Raw genomic sequence first — 18320 nt, 5'->3', positions numbered from 1 at the left:
AGGAAATAATAGATCCAGCAGGGAGGTATGTAATGATAAAATGTCAGATATATTCAGAATTTTGGAATTTACTCAATGCTTACGCACCTCATGAAGATCAAAAATTTATGCACAATATCTTTTTGAAGATTGCACATACGCAAGGGAATATACTAATAGGAAGCGATTTTAACCTTAATTTGGACTCAAACATAGATAAAACTGGAAAAAAAGACTAACAGAAAGAACAAAGTAATCAAATTTATAATTAAATCGATGCAGGAAATGCAACTTTTGGATATATGGAGGAAACAACACCCAAAGGAAAAGGAATATTCATATTATTCGAGTAGACATAAAACATACTCAAGGATAGACCTATTCCTGTTATCAGCCCACATTCAAGGAAGAGTTAAGAAAACAGAATATAAAGCTAGATTGTTATCGGATCACACCCCTGTTATTGGCAATAGAGCTAGAGGACATCCCACCAAGAATGTATAGATGGAGATTAAATTCCATGCTACTTAAAAGACAGGATTTTAGAGAATTAATTGAGCAACAAATTAAAATGTACTTTGAAATAAATACAGAATCAGTGAAAAATAAATTTATACTATGGAACGCAATGAAAGCATTTATCAGAGGACAGATAATAAGTTATGTAACTAAGATGAAGAAGGACTACAATCGAGAAATAGAACAGTTGGAAAGGGAAATAACAAATACAGAAAAAGAATTAGCAATAAAGAAAGATACAACTAAAAGAAGAGAATTGACAGACAAGAAAAAAAAATGAAACACTACAAACATATAAGGTGGAGAAGAACATAATGAAGACAAAACAGAAATATTATGAGCTAGGAGAAAAAAACGCACAAAATACTAGTGTGGCAGCTTAAGACAGAACAAACTAAAAGAACGGCATTGGCATCAAGGAAAAAGGACAAACAAATTACATATAACCCAACGGAGATCAACGAAAACTTCAGGGAATTCTACAAACAACTATATCAAACTGAAAATGAAGGGAAAGAAGACAAAATAGATGAATTTCTAACTAAAATTGAACTACTGAAATTACCAACAGAGGAGCAAAATAAATTAATAAAACCATTTGAAATAGAAGAAATACAGGAGATATTAAAAATACTACCGAACGATAAAACACCGGGAGAGGATGGATTCCCAATAGAATTCTATAAAACATTCAAAGACTTATTAATTCCTCCTCTCCTGGAAGTAATGAACCAGAATGAAAAAACACAAAACAAATGAGATTCATGCAAAACAGCAATAATTACAGTAATACCAGACGGGGAAAGATCCACTAACACCAGCATCGTATAGACCAATATCTCTACTTAACACAGATTATAAGATAATAGCTAAACTATTAGCAAACAGATTGGCCGACTGTGTACCAAAAATAGTAAAACTAAACCAAACTGGATTTATTAAAAAAAGACGAACAACGGACAATATCTGTAAATTCATTAACTTAATCCATGCAGTACAATGAAACAAAACTCCAACAGTAGTGGTTGCTTTAGATGCAGAGAAAGCCTTTGACAGAGTAGAATGGAATTATTTATTCAAAGTACTACAAAAATTCAACCTACCAGAGAATTATATTAATTGGATTAAAGCATTATTTAAGGGACCATTGGCGAAAGAGACAGTAAATGGATATATATCAAACTAATTTAAATTAAGCAGGTCAACAAGGCAGGGATGTCCACTATCTCCCTCACTGTTCGTGTTAGCTATAGAACCACTAGCAGAACTGATAAGAACAGAAAATAAAATACGAGAGATAAAAGTAAAAGAGAAGGAATATAAAATCAGTCTATTTGCAGATGATGTTATGATATACTTAACAGAACCAGAAATGTCAATAAAAGAATTACATAAGAAATTGAAGGAATATGTTGAAGTATCGGGGTACAAGATCAACACAATTAAAAGTGAAGCAATGCCAATGAATAATGCGGATTTCACAAAGTTTAAGGAAGAATCACCATTTAGATAGCAAACACAAGCAATTCGATACCTAGGTATACAACTAAATAATAATCTTGGCCATCTATATAAACTAAATTATCAGCCATTAATGAAAAAATTACAAGATGACTTAGAGCACTGGAAAGACTTACCACTAACACTGATAGAAAGGATTAACTGTATTAAAATGAACATCTTCCCAAGGATACAATACCTATTTCAATCATTACCAATTCACCTAACAGAGAAATTCTTCAAGGAGCTAAAGAAAATAATAAGGAAATTCTTATGGAAAGGGGGGAAACCGAGGATAGCACTAGATAAATTAACAGAATGGTACAAACAAGGAGGCTTACAACTACCAAACTTTAAGAATTATTATAGAGCAGCACAATTAAGATACCTATCAGATTTTTATCAAACAAGGGAAAAACCAGATTGGACCAGATTAGAGCTAGATAAAATAGGGGAGAAGATACCTGAGCATATACTCTATAAGTGGGATGAAAGGGATGAAAAATTAGTGCAATGTAGGAATTCACCAGTATTACACCATCTGCTCAAGATTCACGTAGAAAGGAATAAAATAAATTATCAACTACCAAAATTAATATTGACACAAAATCAACTAATCCCTTTCACAATAAATAACCTTTCCTTCAGAGAATGGGAGAGAAAAGGGATCAAAAGAATAGAAAATTGTTTTTTGGGAAATAAATTATTATCTTTTGAACAAATGAAGGACAAATATAATATAACTCACGATACAAGGTTTGCATACCACCAACTGAAAACCTACTTGAAGGACAAATTGGGAAACAGTCTGAGGTTACCAGAAGGAAGCAATTTTGAATATGTGATTACAGACACAATGATAATTAAAAAATTTATAACAAACATGTACATCAAACTGCAAGGAAATGAGAACGAGGAAACAAAGTGTAAACCTAAACAAAAATGGGAACAAGATCTAAACATAAAGATAAAGAATGAAACATGGGAAAAGCTATGCTCCGGAACTATGAGAAATACAATAAACACGAGGTTACGCATGATACAATATAATTGGTTACACAGGCTAGACACCACACCCCAAAAGTTAAATAAATGGGACCCAACAGTATCAGATAGATGTTTTTGCTGTAAAAAGGAAATGGGAACAACAATACATGCAATTTGGACATGTGAGAAAGTGGAAAAAGTTTGGGAAGATCTAAACCAGATATTAAATAAAATCACAAAAAGCAATATACCAAAAAACCCAGAGATCTTCCTCCTAAGTAATATAAGAAATAAAGAATTTGGACTCGATTTGGATGGAGCACAAAATAGATTTATTATGATAGCCCTAGCTGTAGCAAAAAAATGTATTATGTCAACCTGGAAATTAGAAGACAACTCGAGAATACAACAATGGTACATAGAAATAAATAAATGTATTCCATTAGAAAAAATAACATATAATTTAAGAAATAACATCACAATATTCGAACAAATATGGGAACCATACATGAAATACAATAGAGAAATCCTACCATGAACCTCCACCACCTAAAATGACAGAAGAAGACAACAAAATGAACTGACTCAGTATATAAAAGTAAAAGATAAAAATTTCTTGTTTATTTTATTAAGTGACAACATTGTTTAACGGATTTAATGTATCTTATAGATTGAACTTTGAATAAATGGGAAGGGGGAGAGGGAGGGAGGGAAGGGAGGGGGAAAAAGGGAGAAAATGACACTGTATATATTCAAGAGAAAAATGTCTGTATGTATTTTGGTCAGTATGGTTTATTGTGTGAAAAATAAAAAAAATTTTAAAAAAAGAAAAGACCTTCCATCAGCCACCGTGTCTCCAGTTCCAAACAATGGTCATTCATTCACTTTATGAAGTCAGTTCAATTAACACCTACTTGAGAAAGGTGCTTACATTCTCCAGAGATCTTCAGTATTTCTTCATTCTTTCAAATAAGACCTGTTTTAAAATGTGTGAATGTATGTGACCTACTCTAAATCTTATAAATTCTCCACAAATATTAATATTGTTACAAGAGTCACGAAATGGACTTGATGGACCTGTTCCTTTATCCTGCGATCTTACTTGGAGCTTGGAGGGATTTTACGGTGAATAGGACTGGTTAATTCTCTGTTTTGCATTTCCCCGTTCAGAGAGGAGAAGAGTGGCGCCAGTCTCACCGAGGAGAACGTGGCAGTCCTGGATGTCCGGAGTGGCAGTGGGAGGGGGGCTGCTCTGCCTCGCGGTGGTCGCTGGGGTCTGCAACTTCATGAGGAGGAAACTGCGGACAAGTGAGTAGTTCACAAGGAGGTCCCTCGCTGGGGGGAGCCCACGCTGGGAAATCCTTCGCTGGGAGACCCCTCCTCACTGGGAGATCCCTCACTGGGGAGGCCCTCCTCACTGGGAGATCCCTCACTGGGAAATCCCCTTCTGGGAGCTCCTTCCCTGGGAGATCCGTTACTTGGAAATCTTCACTGGGAGATTCCTCATTGTGCGATCCCTTGCTGGGAAGATTCCTCGCTGAGAGATTCCACTAGCTAGGTGATTCCTCTCTCTCTGGAAGATCCCTCACTAGGAGATCCCTCTCTGGAGAGATCCCTCACTGGGAGATCCTTCTCCCTTGGAGATCCCTCTCCCTGGGAGATCCCTCTCTAGAGATCCCCGCCACGGACACTCTCTGCGTGGAGTCGTCATGTCCAGGTCACAGGATCAGACCTGGGACTGCAGGCCCCTGAGGCAGTGGCACTACCTGCTGTGGTGCAGTGATGAGGAGGTGAACGATGGGACTGACCTTCTAATAGGCTGACCATTATTATTTCAGCTGCCGCTGGCCAGTCTCCAGATTATTCTCCTGATGTGTCCACGCCTGAGGTAAGACATTTCAATTTGCTTTTTTAGTTCAGGTGGAGTTTCACAAGACGCGGTAGTCATAGTTTGCACAAGAATGCTGGGGAAACTCTGCAGGCCACGCAGCCTTCCTTGTGCACCAAAGATAAGGCTCCGTAACAAACGACTCGGGCCTGAAGCCTCCGTCAAAATGTAGGTAGGCGAAGGATCTCCCAGTGAGGGATCTCCCAGTGAAGGATCTCTCCAGTGAGGGATCTCCTAGTGAGGGATCTTCCAGAGAGAGGAATCGGCTAGCTAGTGGAATCTCCCAGCAATGAATCTTCCCAGCAAGGGATCTCACAGTGAGGGATCTCCCAGTGAAGATTTCCAAGTAAGGGACCTCCCATTGAGGGAGCTCCCAGAAGGGGATTTCCCAGCGAGGGATCTCCCAATGAGGAGGGGCCTCCCAGTGAAGGATTTACCAGCATGGGCTCCCCCCAAGCGAGGGACCTCCTTGTGAACCACTCACCTGTCCTCATGAAGTTGCAGACCACAGCGACCACCGTGAGGCAGAGCAGCCCCCCTCCCACTGCCACTCTGGACATCCAGGGCTGAACAAAATGGTGGTAGGTGGCAGGAGCACAGTCCCGCTGGCAGGACCTCATCAAAGAAGTGAAAAAAAGCAATGCTGGAGAAACTCAGCAGGTCATACAATGACCTCGTCACTCAGGTGCCTCGCGCGAGCAATCACACTTCTCCATCCGCCACGGTCTCCGGAATCGGGAGCTGCTGCCTCCTCTCCATTCCCCTTCAGGTGAAGGCTCCACCTTCGAGCAGAGACCGCCATTGAGCCTCAGTTCCATGGTAATACAAGGGGGAAAATACTGAAGAGGGTTTCCTGTTGCCTTCTTCGGTTTGCAGGGCCCATACCAGGCGGGCCGATCAGCAGGTTCATCTGTCCAGCGTTTTTCGTTTGACCACCATCAATTCCAATTTGCAGTACCTGCTTGTGAAAACCATCTGCGCTCCACGGCTTCACGTGACCCCAAATGGGAGGTGAAGCACTTTGCCCAAGAGTGACCTGCAGGCTACTGGATGGAAGGAGCGCCTCACATCTCCCTTTTGCTGAGTGATCGCGCGGCCCCGACGCTGATGTTCCTTATATAGCAAAGATAAAAATACAAAGGGAAAAAGTTCAATTATTGTCACATAATACAAATTTTGGAACTTAACATACGTGAAATTCTTTAACCTTGTTCACCCATAAGGAAGACAGAGGATTACCACTTTGTCCAGCATCCCTCACAAGGATGAGGCCCCAGCAAGGATTGAACTCCCAACCCCTGGTTTACAAGGTCAGTGCTCTATCCACTAAGCTACTGGAGCCTCACAACCAAAGTTTCATCAAGGTATGAGTAAAATATCGGTGGGTGTTCAAATTAAAGGGGAGGAGGCAGAGGGGTGGTCACAAAGACAGGGGGTGATGGGGGGAGAAGGGAGGGAGGGGGCAGTGGCGGTCAAGGGGGGAGGAGGGATGGAAGGGAGGGGGAAGGGGGTGGAAAGCTGGCAGGGGGAAGGAACCGGAGAAGACATTGTCGGTGCCATATGGCTGGAGAGCGCCCAGACCAGTGGTTCTCAACCTTTTTCTTCTCACTTTAAGTAATCCCTAGGCCATCGGGGCTCTGTGATTAGTAAGGGGTTGCTTAAAGTGAGATGTGGGTGGGAAGAAAAAGTTTGAAACCCACAGTTTTAATCGTCCCTCTGTTACGAGTCCACCATGACAAAGGGTTACTTAAACAAAAGTTGCTTTTAATTATCCTTGAACATGAAAACAGAACTAAACTTTTACTTATCTCTACTGACTTACTTAACCTACTTAACCCCCCCCCCCCCTTTAATTCTAAGTGCACGTGTGTGTAATGTATATATAAGTTTAGAAAAGTTCTTTGGTTCACAGTCCAATTTCACTGGTTGCAGGCAATTCTTATACTGTGCACAGAAGTTAGAATTAATAAAGTTCACCAGGCTTTGGTGCTTAACGGGTAAATGGTTACCACTCAGGAGGGTTCTTGTTGGTTTTCAGAGAGAGAGAGTTGTTCTTGTTCCAGGACATCCACAACTGATTCCTTTTTAATCAGCCACTCTGGTGTCTTGCTGATGAAACTTGCCCCCTTTCAGGGTTTTCCAGATGATAATCTCTTTCTTTCAGGTCACCATAGAGTTCCTGTCTGTTTCACCTATTCCAAGGGAAACACCGGACAGCAAGTCCTCTCCTTTGACCAGGCCATCTTCCAAAGCTTGCCAGCTTGTCCCTCTGGAACCAAAGTCTCTCTCTCTCTCTCTCTCTCCTCCCTCTCTCCCTCTCTCTCACTCTCTCCCTCTCTACTCTCCTTCTGCCTGCAAAGATCACCTGCTCTTCCAGATAGTAAACTGTTTTCCAGACATACCTGCTGCTGTATGTTGCTACTTTGTTGCCTTTTGCAAAATAGCACTCTGCAAAACTTCTGCAAAAATTATGTGTTTTAAAATGTTTGAGTGTGATCTGCTCTAACAAACCTCCTCAATTTATCTCCCAAACACCTCTATATACTTGTCACACTCGTTATGGGCACTGTTTCAGAGCTCCAAAGGAAATGGAGCATAATATTGGGTCTAGAGCAGTGGTTCTCAACCTTCCCTTCCCACTCACATCCCACCTGAAGCAATCCCTTACTAATCACAGAGCACCAATGGCCTTGGGGTTACTTCAATGGGATGTGAGTAGAAAGAAAAAGGTGGAGACCCTCTGGCCCAGACGGAAAATAAGGTGATTTTAAAAAAAAAATTAATTTAGATGTACAGCACAGTAACAGGCCATTTTGGCCCACGAGCCCATGCTGTCCAATTTACACCCCATTAACCTATACCTCCGGTACAGTTTGAACGGTGGGAGGGAACTGAAGTTCCCGAGAAAACCCATGCCATATGGGGACAACATGCAAACTCCTTACAGGCAACCCGGGATTTATCTGGCGCTAAAGTGATAGGAAGGGGGTAGGTCTGTAAATGAAGGGGTTGGAGAGCTGGAGGAAAGGAGAGGAATGGGGAAAGAGAGAGAGAGAGAGAGAGGGTGGGAGGGGGGGGGGGCAGGGGAGTGACCTAGCAGAAATTGGAGAAGTCAACGTTAACCCTTTGGACTCCCGCTATTTTCAACCTTTCATAATGTACACTCCGCTCTAGGTCCATGGGTAAACCACAGTGCGAACCAGCTGGTGGTTGGGTATAAAATGAGAGGCAAGGTTGGCCTAGAGGTTAGTGCAACGCCTTTACAGAGCCAGCGATCAGGACCAAGGTTTGAATCCGGCGCTGTCTGTAAGGAGTTTGTACATTCTCCCTGTGTCTGCGTGGGGTTCCCCAGAGGTTCCGGTTTCCTCCCACCGGAGTTGTAGGCCAATTCGGCAGCACGGGCTCATGAGCCAGAAGGGCCTGTTGCCATTTTAAATGTAAATTTTTAAATTTATATTTAAAACCAGAAAACCAGGACGCAGAATCCAAAGGGCTAGTGTCATCCGCTTGTGGGGTGGTGGAGTGGGGGGGGGGGGGGTTCAGTAGGAAGATGAGGTGTTGTTCCTCCAATTTGCGGGTGGTCTCAGTCCGGCAGCGCATGAGACCACGGACAGGAGTGCCGGCAAGGGAGTGGGGCGGGGAGTTGAAATGGGAGGCAGGGGAGGTCCCTGTCTTTGATGACGCTTCAAGCCATCCCATCTCCTCCAGGCGCAAGGTTCGGAGGAGGTCGTCTACTCCATGGTACAGCTGTTGGACAGGCCAGGTGACGTCCGGAACATCGTGGGCTCAGAGCAGCAGCTTCTGTACGGAGCTGTGAAATTCCACTCCAGGACCAACTAGACTTCCCCTGTCACAGGTCGCCAAGATACTGAGCGCAATATGTCACAAAAATCACAAGGCAGGCAAAGGGACACCTTTACAGTACGAAAGAAAGAGAAGCAAAAGAGAGACCCCATCAGAGCTGCCGAGTGTCCGTGGATTTTCTCAGATAGTGCATGACCTGCAGCTCACATCTTTATTCACATCTTATACCTCCAGCAGGGGTAAAACACTGGATTCTGTCGACACTTGTGGTTAAGTGAAAAAACACACAGACGCTGGAGAAACTCAGCAGGTCAAACCAGGCCTTTATGTAGCAAAGGTGAAGATACGTCACTGACGTTTCAGGCTTGAGCCCTTCATCAAGGTGTGGGGGAACGGGAGAGATGTCCGAGCAAAAGGGGGAGCTGGGGGGGGGGGGGGGTGAGGGTGGAAGATGATAGATGGAGGGGGGGTGGAGGACCACAGGAGGGGGGGGAGGAGTCTAGGCTGGATGGAGAGAGAAAGGGAAGCAGGAACTGGAATGACTAGTTAAATGGGGTTGGGGGGGAAGGCGAGCTGATTATGGGAGGGCAGTGAACTCAATGTTCATGCCGTGGTGTTGGAGGGGGCCCAGGCGAAAAATGACCAATTTGCAGGTGGTCAGGGTAGGTTAGGAGGGAAAGGCCATGGACAGACATGTGAGCTTGAGAGCGTGACTCCAAATTGAAATGGTTGGCTATGGGGAGGCCGCTTTTCCCACCCCCCAACTCCTTGCTGAAGGGCTCAAGCCCAAAACGTCGGTGATGTATCTTCACCTTTGCTACATAAAGGACCTGTTTGACCTGCTGAGTTTCTCCAGCATTTGTATGCTTTTACACCCTACATGTCAGTGTCACTTGTCTCCCCCTCTTTAAACAATACACTCTCCATAAGAGGAGCCAAAATAGGCCATTCAGCCCAATCATGTCAATCATATGCTGATCCATTTCCTCACTCAGCCCCACTGCCCAGCCTTCTCCCCATAACTTCGATGTCCTGGCTAATCAAGAACCTGTTGATCTCTGCCTTAAAAACACCCAATGACCCAGCCTCCATAACCACTCGTGGCAACAAATTTCACAGAGTCACCGCCCTCTGGCTGAAGAAATTCCTCTGCATCTCGGTTTTGAGTGAACATCCTTCGATCTTAAAGTTGAGTTCACTTGTCCGAGACTCTCCCACTGTGGGGAAAAAACCTTTCTACATCAACACAGATGCACCCCTACTTAACTACCAACACTCCATAGCTTCGTACTGAGACATCCCTGCCCCTGAATTACATCCCCCTTGCAATGATACCAAGCCCCTGGAGGGCGTTCAGAGATGCCCATGCACTTGGATGGGGATAAATCAGTATGGTTTTGTAAGTGGGAGGTCATTGCCTCAGAAATCTGATTGGGTCTTTTGAAGATGTGACCACATCTACACTCTTAGAGTATGGTGTTCAGTTTTGGTCACCTCATTGCAGGAAGGGTGAGGAAGTTCTGAAGAGTGTGCAGAAGAGATTTACCATGATGTTGCCTGGATTGAGAAACAAATCTTACAAGGCCAGGTTGGCAGAGCTGGAACTTTTCTCTTTGGAACATAGAAGGATGAGAGGAGATGATAGAGGTCCACAGGATTCTGAGAGGCATAGATAGGATGGGTGGCCAGCGCCTGTTTCCTGGGGTGGGAGTAACGAACACCAGGGGATGTGCATACAGGGTGAGAGGAGGGAAGTTTAGGGGAGACGTCAGGAGTACGTTTTTTACACAGAGAGTTGTGGGGGCCTGGAATGCCTCATCAGGGGTGATGGTGGAGGGTGGAACACTGGGGGCATTTAAGAGACTCTTAGACATGGATGGAAGGAAAATAGAGGGTAGTGAGGGTCTAGGATTTTTTGGTAGGTGTATACGAACTGCACAACATCGTGGGTTAAAGGGCCTGGTGGTAAACCATTGTTGTTCCATGATCAGCTGCTGCCGACTGAACATGCCTCCCGAGACAGATCCTACCCACAGCCAATGGCACAGGGTTCCCCTTTCTCTTTGCTTTGATCAGTTAATAAGGTTGAAACATACCAGGGGTTGTTGGTAAATTGAGTATAAATTTGGTGGCACATTCTTGTGGGCCAGAATGGCTTGTATGCCTATACTTTTTAAAAATGTAAAAAATTATATTATCTAATTCCTTTAATCTTGTCCAATAAGTTCAGCTGAAGGTTCAATTGCTAAAATAAACAAAGCTGGAGACAAAGGGACAACCTTGTCGACTTGATCTAATTAATGGAAAAGAAGTAGATATTTGTCCACTAGTATTTGCTCTTGCGATAGGATTTTTATATAAAGCTTTAACCCAATTTATAAACTTAGAGTCAATACCAAACTTCCCAAGTACTTTAAACAAAAAATCCCATTCTAATTTATCAAAAGCTTTTTCCGCATCCACTATCATACCCTCTTTGTTAAATTAAATTAATTAATCTTGCAATATTATCAGCTGAATATCATTTTTTAAATAATCCTGTTTGATTCATAAAAATTAAATTAGGTAAACATTTAGATAAATTGCTAACATTTTTTGTGTCTATTTTGTAATCCACATTTAATAAAGTTATCAGATGATGAGAAGCCTGGTTCAACAAGTCCCAGCCCTGAGGTCCTGCGCTGGCTACTCCACCCCTGTAGTCCCACACCAGCCATCTCAGCTCTGTAGTCCCGCGCCGGCCGCCCCAACCCTGACGTCCAGTGCCGGGGGACTGTAAAGCAGTGGGGACTGCTTGGCACCTGAAAGCTAGTAGCCGATTTGCCTGGTGCTGCTTTCAGGTGCAACAGGGGATTCTCCGAGCTGGAGATTATACCTACAGGAGGAGGGTTAGGTAAGTGCTCCTTCTGGCCATGTTCTCCACTTTCAGGTGGCCTCCCGACAGCCGCATTGGGGTAGAATAGGCAGCTTTACAGTCAGGTATTCTGACCACCTGAACGCGGCTAAAATTTCTTTGGTATAACTGTAATTATCACTGTTGAAAATGATTCCAGTAAAGACTGGGATTTTGTCGCTTGCTTTGACACGGTGGTTCTCAACCTTTTTCTTTCCACTCACATCCCACTTCAAGTAATCCCTATGCCATTGGTGCTCTGTGATTAGTATGTGATTGCTTAAGGTGGGATGTGGGTGGGAAGAAAAAGTTTGAAAACCCCTGTTTTAATCGTCCCTCATTGGTTCATTATGTGCTCCGTTTCAGAGCTCCAAAGGAAATGGGCCAATGACAATTTTTCTCCAGCAAAATATTTCAGTGACAATTGGGTCTAGAGCAAGGATTCTCAACCTTCCCTTCCCAACTCACATCCCATTTTAGCAATCCCTTACTACAGTGGTTCTCAACCTTTTTCTTCCCACTCATGCACTACTTTTAAGTAATCCCTCTGCTGTCGGTGCTCTGTGATTAGTAATGGATTGCTTGAGGTGGAACGTGAATCATAAGAAAAAGGTTGAGAACCACACCTCCATAAACGGAGGTATTAAAAGACCCAATGTTATTTTTATTAATATTAAAGTTGTAAGGCCAAAATTAAAATTAAATGTGTATCAATCAGGCTTTAGCAGTGTCTAGGAAATATATAGCCATATCATGGAAGTCTAATACAGATCTAGGCATGGAAAGATGGCTTCGTAGTTGAATACCATGAGAGGACATTACTTAACATCAGCAATGTGTTTTGGAAAATATGAAGCCCATATTTACAAAATTTGGTTTGCATATTTAATAGACTCTCAGAGGACCTCACTTCGATGTAGACTTTACGGGATAAATGTTTTATTTTCTTGGTGGAACGGTCAGCGCGACGCTGCTACAGCGCCAGCAACTCAGGTTCGAATCCCGCGCTGCATGTAGGGGATGCGTGTTTCCTCTGGGAGCCCCCTTCAAAACCGCGTGGCGGGTTGCAGGCTCAGTGGCTTGGGCTCACGGAGGTGCTGTTCACGTACCTTTAAATTAGGGCCACAGGCAGTCACAAAGAGGAGAGCAGGGGAATGGGTCAGAAAGAGAAACAGAGGAAATGGGGATGGGTTAACGGAAATTGGAGAAGTCGACATTAATGACTTCCAGCTGGAGGGTGGAGTGAGTTTGAGTTTCGTTTCCCAGTTCTTCTATAAATTCGTTTTCTAAAATCCGGAGGAACCGGCTTTTCTGTTCTGGCGAGAGATTCTGAGTCAGTCCCACATCTGCCCTTTCCACACAGTAAGTAGCGAGAAGATTGGGGTGGGCGAGGGGGTGGAATTGGAGTGGGGCTTGGGTGGGGGGAGATTAGAGTGGGTAGTTTACAGGGACTTGGGGGGGGGGTTACAAGGAGTGGGTGTGTTACAGAGTGGGGGAGTGAGTTAATGGGGGTTACATGGAGTGGGGGGAGTGGGATTAGACTGACGGGGGTTACAGGGAGTGGGGGGTTATTGAGAGAGGAGGAGGGAGGGAGGAAGGGCCAGGGGAGGAGGAGGGAGGGGGAGGAGGAGAGGAGGGAAGAAGGGCCAGGGGAGGGGGAAAGGAAGGAGGAAGGAAGGGGAGGGGGGAGAGGAGGGAGGAAAGGGTGGGGGAAGGGGAGAGGAGGGGGAGGGGCTAACAGAAAAGAGGTGGGAGGGTAGGAGTCAAAAGTTGAGGTGATTGGGGGGAGGGGGCAGCACTCTGAATGGAGAGAGAGGGGGTGGGAAGCTGGAGGAAAGAAGATGAGGGATCGGGAAAGAAAGAGAGTGGGGGGGGAGAAGTTGATATTAACGTCATCTGGTTGGAGGGATGAGGTGTTGTTCCTCTAATTTGCTGTGGGGTCGCAGACTGGAGGTGGATGAGATCACGGACAGACATGTCAGCGAGGGAACGGGACGAGGAATTAAAAGGGGCGGCGATGGGAAGATCCACGCTATTGCGGTGGATGGAGCCGAGGTGCTTGGCGAAGCGATCTCTCAGTCTGTACCCGATCTCTCTGACGTAGAGGGATGCTGTAGATCAGGGGTGTCAAACTCAAATTCACGGAGGGCCAAACTTAAAAACTTTGACTAAGTCGAGGGCCGAACTAAATATTTATTGAAAATTTTCAACAACATCTGCATGTTTTCTCTTCTTTCAACATATATAATGTTAAACTTTAGGATATAACTTTGGGAGGATAATGTTACAGGTCAGGAGTAGGTAGCTCAAGTTCACCCTTTGCTTGACCTGAGGGAAACATATTTGGTCCCTGTGGAGATGTAGTCAGCATTCACAGGCTGTGTCCATTTTGGCCTGCATCAGGACTCAGCATTTCCTGCTCACTCCTCAGGTTCTAGGCCTCTATTCACCCTCGACCCTCCATCCCTCTACCTGACCAGTCCTTCACCCAACCTCTACTCACCCCTCACACCACTTGCTCTCCCTCTACCCACCCCATCCTATACACGCCCCTCTACTGCCTCTTTCCTCAACCTGTTCCTCCCTCTACCCGTCTCTCACCCTCTAATCACCCCTCCCCTACTCGCCCTGCCCCTCCCCTTTTACCTCTTCCCTATTCACCCCTCCTTCTACTCATCCCTCCCTCTAACTGCCCCTCGCACCACCATAACTTCTCCTGCCCATTACTCCTCACCTACACCTTCTGCCCACCCCTGCTTACCCACCCACTCAGGCCCAGCGCGCTGCCAATCAGCCTTTGCGGACAGCCACCATCTCTCTCTTCACGTGCAGGGCCGAACCAGCCGTCCCTGGGGTCCGCGCGGGTGCAAGCGCTGAAGGCCGTGGCGACCAGGAGAAGTGCGCTCGCGCTGTGGAAGGGCCAACCGGTGACAGTCGCGCGGGGCTCGCGCTGCCCGGGGGCCGTGCGCAGCCTGCCATGCCTGTCGTGCCGACAGGAAATCACAGGCGCTCGCCCATCCGCCGCACTGCTCGACAGGTGGGAGAAGTGACTGGTTGTGCGGGGAGCCTTCCAACTGGCTTGCCAGCTGATGACATCGACAGACTTCTTGTGTTACAATGGGGAAGGATGTGCAATGAAGGGGGAGGATGGTGGAGGTGACATTGCCAAAAAACAGCATCGGCTCTCGCTGCAGGGCGGGCCACCTCTAATACATTTTTGAAATGATCTTGAGGGCCAAATATAATTATATCGCGGGCCAAATTTGGCCCGCGGGCCAGAGTTTGACATGTGTGCTGTAGATGATCCCTGCAGATTCACAAGTGAAGTGTTGCTTCTCTTAGAAGGACTGTTTGGGGCCCCTGAATGGTGGTGTGGCACCTCCTGGAGTCACGGGGTAGGTACCGGAGTTCTGCCTCCTTGATGTAGCCTTCAGAGGTCTGTTGGAGGCGGGGGACCTTGTACCAAAGGGAGGCCCTCAAGATGACACAATCCTCGCGGTTCTCTGGAGGAGCCACATTCTGGCTTTGCTTTGCTCCTCATTCTGGAAATGCCAGATCTGGTTTTGCAACATTCCACAATTCTCTTCAGTTAATGGGTCAACACCCATTTCTTCTTTCAACCACAGATAAGTGAACTGTGACCACAATATCTCATCTTAACATAATAACATAACATAACAATTTACAGCACGGAAACAGGCCATTAGGCCCTTCTAGTCCGCACCAAACCAAACACCCCTCTCTAGTCCCACCTCCCTGCACAATGCCCATAACCCTCCATCTTCTTCTCATCCATATACCTGTCCAACCTTTTCTTAAATAATACAATTGACTCCGCCGCCACTATTTCTCCCGGAAGCTCATTCCACACGTCTACCACTCTCTGAGTAAAGAAGTTCCCCCTCATGTTACCTCTAAACCTCTGCCCCTTAATTCTTAACTCGTCCTCTTGTTTTAATCTTTCCTCCTCTTAACGGAAATAGTCTATCCACATCCACTCTGTCTATCCCTTTCATAATCTTAAATACTTCTATCAAATCCCCTCTCAACCTTCTACACTCCAAAGAATAAAGACCTAATCTGTCCAATCTCTCCCTATACTCTAGATGCTTAAACCCAGGTAACATTCTGGTAAACCTTCTCTGCACTCTCTCCACTCTGTTTATATCTTTCCTATAATTAGGCGACCAGAACTGCACACAAAACTCCAAATTAGGCCGCACCAACATCTTATACAGTCTCAACATCACCTCCCAACTCCTATATTCCATGCAATGATTGATAAAGGCCAGCATACTAAAAGCCTTCTTCACCACCCTATTCACGTGAGTTTCTACCTTCAGGGAACGATGTACCGTTACTCCTAAATCTTTCTGCTCTTTTGTATTCATCAATGCTCTCCCATTTACCACGTATGTCCTGTTCTGATTCTTCTTACCATCCCCTTCAGAGGATGATCCATCCAGCAGACATATGTGCATGTGTGTCTGTGATTTTGTGAGTGGGTCTGTGATTTGTGTGTGTGTGATTTCATGTGTGTGTGTGTGATTTCATGTGTGTGTGTGTGTGTGTCTATGGCTACATGTCTGCAGTGTGAGTGACTTTGAGAGGACAGGACCCGGTGCCCACATTAAAGTCTGGTCAAGGCTGATATCTCACTGGCATTCAGCATGAACTCTCACAGGCCGATGAGCAGAGGCTGTTGCTAAGGCCTTTGACAATGAAACAGGTAGAGTTCACGGACAGCAGGCTCCTGTCCAAGAGAAGGACAGGGACTGGTGAGCTGAGGAGCATTGAGGCTCCGGTCAGGTAAAGAAAGAATCATGTCAGATATCTGGAGGTGACAGGTGATTTACTGCTGCAAAAGGGCAAGATGTTGGTGGGACCGAGCAGTTGAGGTCAACCAACTTCTGGAAATGGCCTAACTCATGTGGAAGAGGGATGTTATCGGGGATTGATCAATAAAGGAGCGGCCAGATATACAGGCGCTTGACTTCCTGAAGGGTAGGAGGCTAAGGGGTGAGCCCACTGAGGTCATGAGGGGCGTGGATAAGCAAACAGACACGCACAAGCTATTGAAATTTATGATGAGTGTGTTAGTATTTTAATCGGTTATGTTTTTGTTCTTTTTTGTAAGTGGGTTTTTTTTTCTCACATATTTATTAACTTTATTAATTCTTCACTCTTTATTTTGGGGGGGAAAGGGGCGGTTGGACTAATTTGAGTTGGGTTATTAATGTGTAGTAATTATTGGGGAGGGTATAGTTTATTTAGATTACTGATACTGTATTGTAATTTTATTATTTTATTTCTTAATTTTTTTTAATGTAATCCTATATGTTATTCATGTTATAAAATCTTAAATAAAGTTTAAAAAAAAGAGAGTGGAAAGATTCAAATTAAGGGCTTGGGCGAGGATATGGAACCAACAACAAGATTATTCTTTAGCAGATTTTAAAAGCTGATCCCAAAGAATATGAGGATACATCAGGGAGAAATGTAAAACCATCACACCTTCCAACAACAGAGGGAAAGATTGAAAAGCGTGAGGCTGATGGAAAGCAGGCAGCCGAATCCCAGCTAAGGCTGGATGTTCTCAACATCATTGTCACCAGTAATACCCCAGATACCGAGATTGATTGAACTTAGAACCTCTCCATAATCTCAGTGGTGGGGAAGTGTTCGACTGGCGTGCTCTGCACATAATTGGAGTGAAGCACACACCTGAGATTGTAACTGTAAACAATTGCACATACAGTGCTGGTACAGATGATCAATAACATTGACTCTAACCCTTGTCTGTTTCAAGCTCAGATTGGCAACTCGTCCTGCACTCCTGATGTTCTCTGAGCGGAGAAGTTCCCTCCCAAACCATTCCCGGACCCCCTCTCATATTTATCTTCCCCCAATCCAAGTGGATTGGGGGAGATTACACCCACTCGTAATCTTGTAAACCCCGATCAAATCTCCTCTCCTTCTTCTACGCTCCAAGGATTAAAGTCCGAACCTGTTTAACCTTTCCCTGTATTTCAGTTCCTGAAGGCCCAGGCAACATCCTAGTAAATTTTCTCTGCTCTCTCTCAATCTTAGTTGAGATCCTGTGGTTCGGCGCCCAGATCACATCTGTTGTGTTGATCTGTATATTTTTGTTTGTGCTGCCGTCAATTTCGTGGATCTCTGCCTCTTTCACGCTGGCCTTGATTTTTTTTCCAGAAGGCTGTAAAAAAAATTGGGGATTACATGGGCAACTTCAAGATGATAATTTCAGATTTGCTGTATCACTTCGGAAGTTGGAGAAACATTTAAATTAACTTTGATTGGATTTAGCGCATTTAATCGCATAATGATGTGACATTTTGCGTTAGTTCAACTAAAAATGTTTTGGCTACTGACTTTCGTTTGTACTCAGCATCTGATGCCTCTCATGTCAGTGTCCAACAATAATCGGATTTCAGATTTATTGGCAGAATACATATATGCCATTAAGGAGAACCCTGAGATTCCTTTATCTTGCGGGAGCGGCAGAATTACACTAAAAAATAAACTGTACACAGAGTAAAATGTAAACAAACAATGAACTGTAAACAGACAATGAAAGCAAAGAAACTGACTACAGAGAGAACAAAAATCGCAGGAGTCCTTAAACGGGTCCCTGATTGAGTTTGTCGTTGAGGAGTCCGACGGTGGAGGGGGAGCGGCTGTTCCTGAACCTGGCAGTGTGAGTCTTGTGCCCCCACCATCCCAATACCA

General features: G+C 44.7%; 1 protein-coding gene across 1 annotated transcript in view; it reads left to right on the top strand.

The window, feature by feature from the left end:
* Nucleotides 1–12731: 12731 nt before the first annotated feature.
* LOC138754916 (cornifelin homolog) overlaps nucleotides 12732–18320 on the top strand; it is a 16903-nt gene continuing 11314 nt past the window's right edge. The window contains exon 1 of the mRNA XM_069919921.1: nucleotides 12732–12932. The gene's annotated coding sequence lies outside the window, so the exon portion shown is untranslated. The remainder of the gene's footprint in view (nucleotides 12933–18320) is intronic.

Source organism: Narcine bancroftii, chromosome 2, assembly GCF_036971445.1.
Source record: "Narcine bancroftii isolate sNarBan1 chromosome 2, sNarBan1.hap1, whole genome shotgun sequence".
NCBI classification, from domain to species: Eukaryota; Metazoa; Chordata; class Chondrichthyes; order Torpediniformes; family Narcinidae; genus Narcine; species Narcine bancroftii.
The sequence above is the reverse complement of the archived record's forward strand: the minus strand, read 5'-3'. Positions and strand labels throughout refer to the sequence as shown.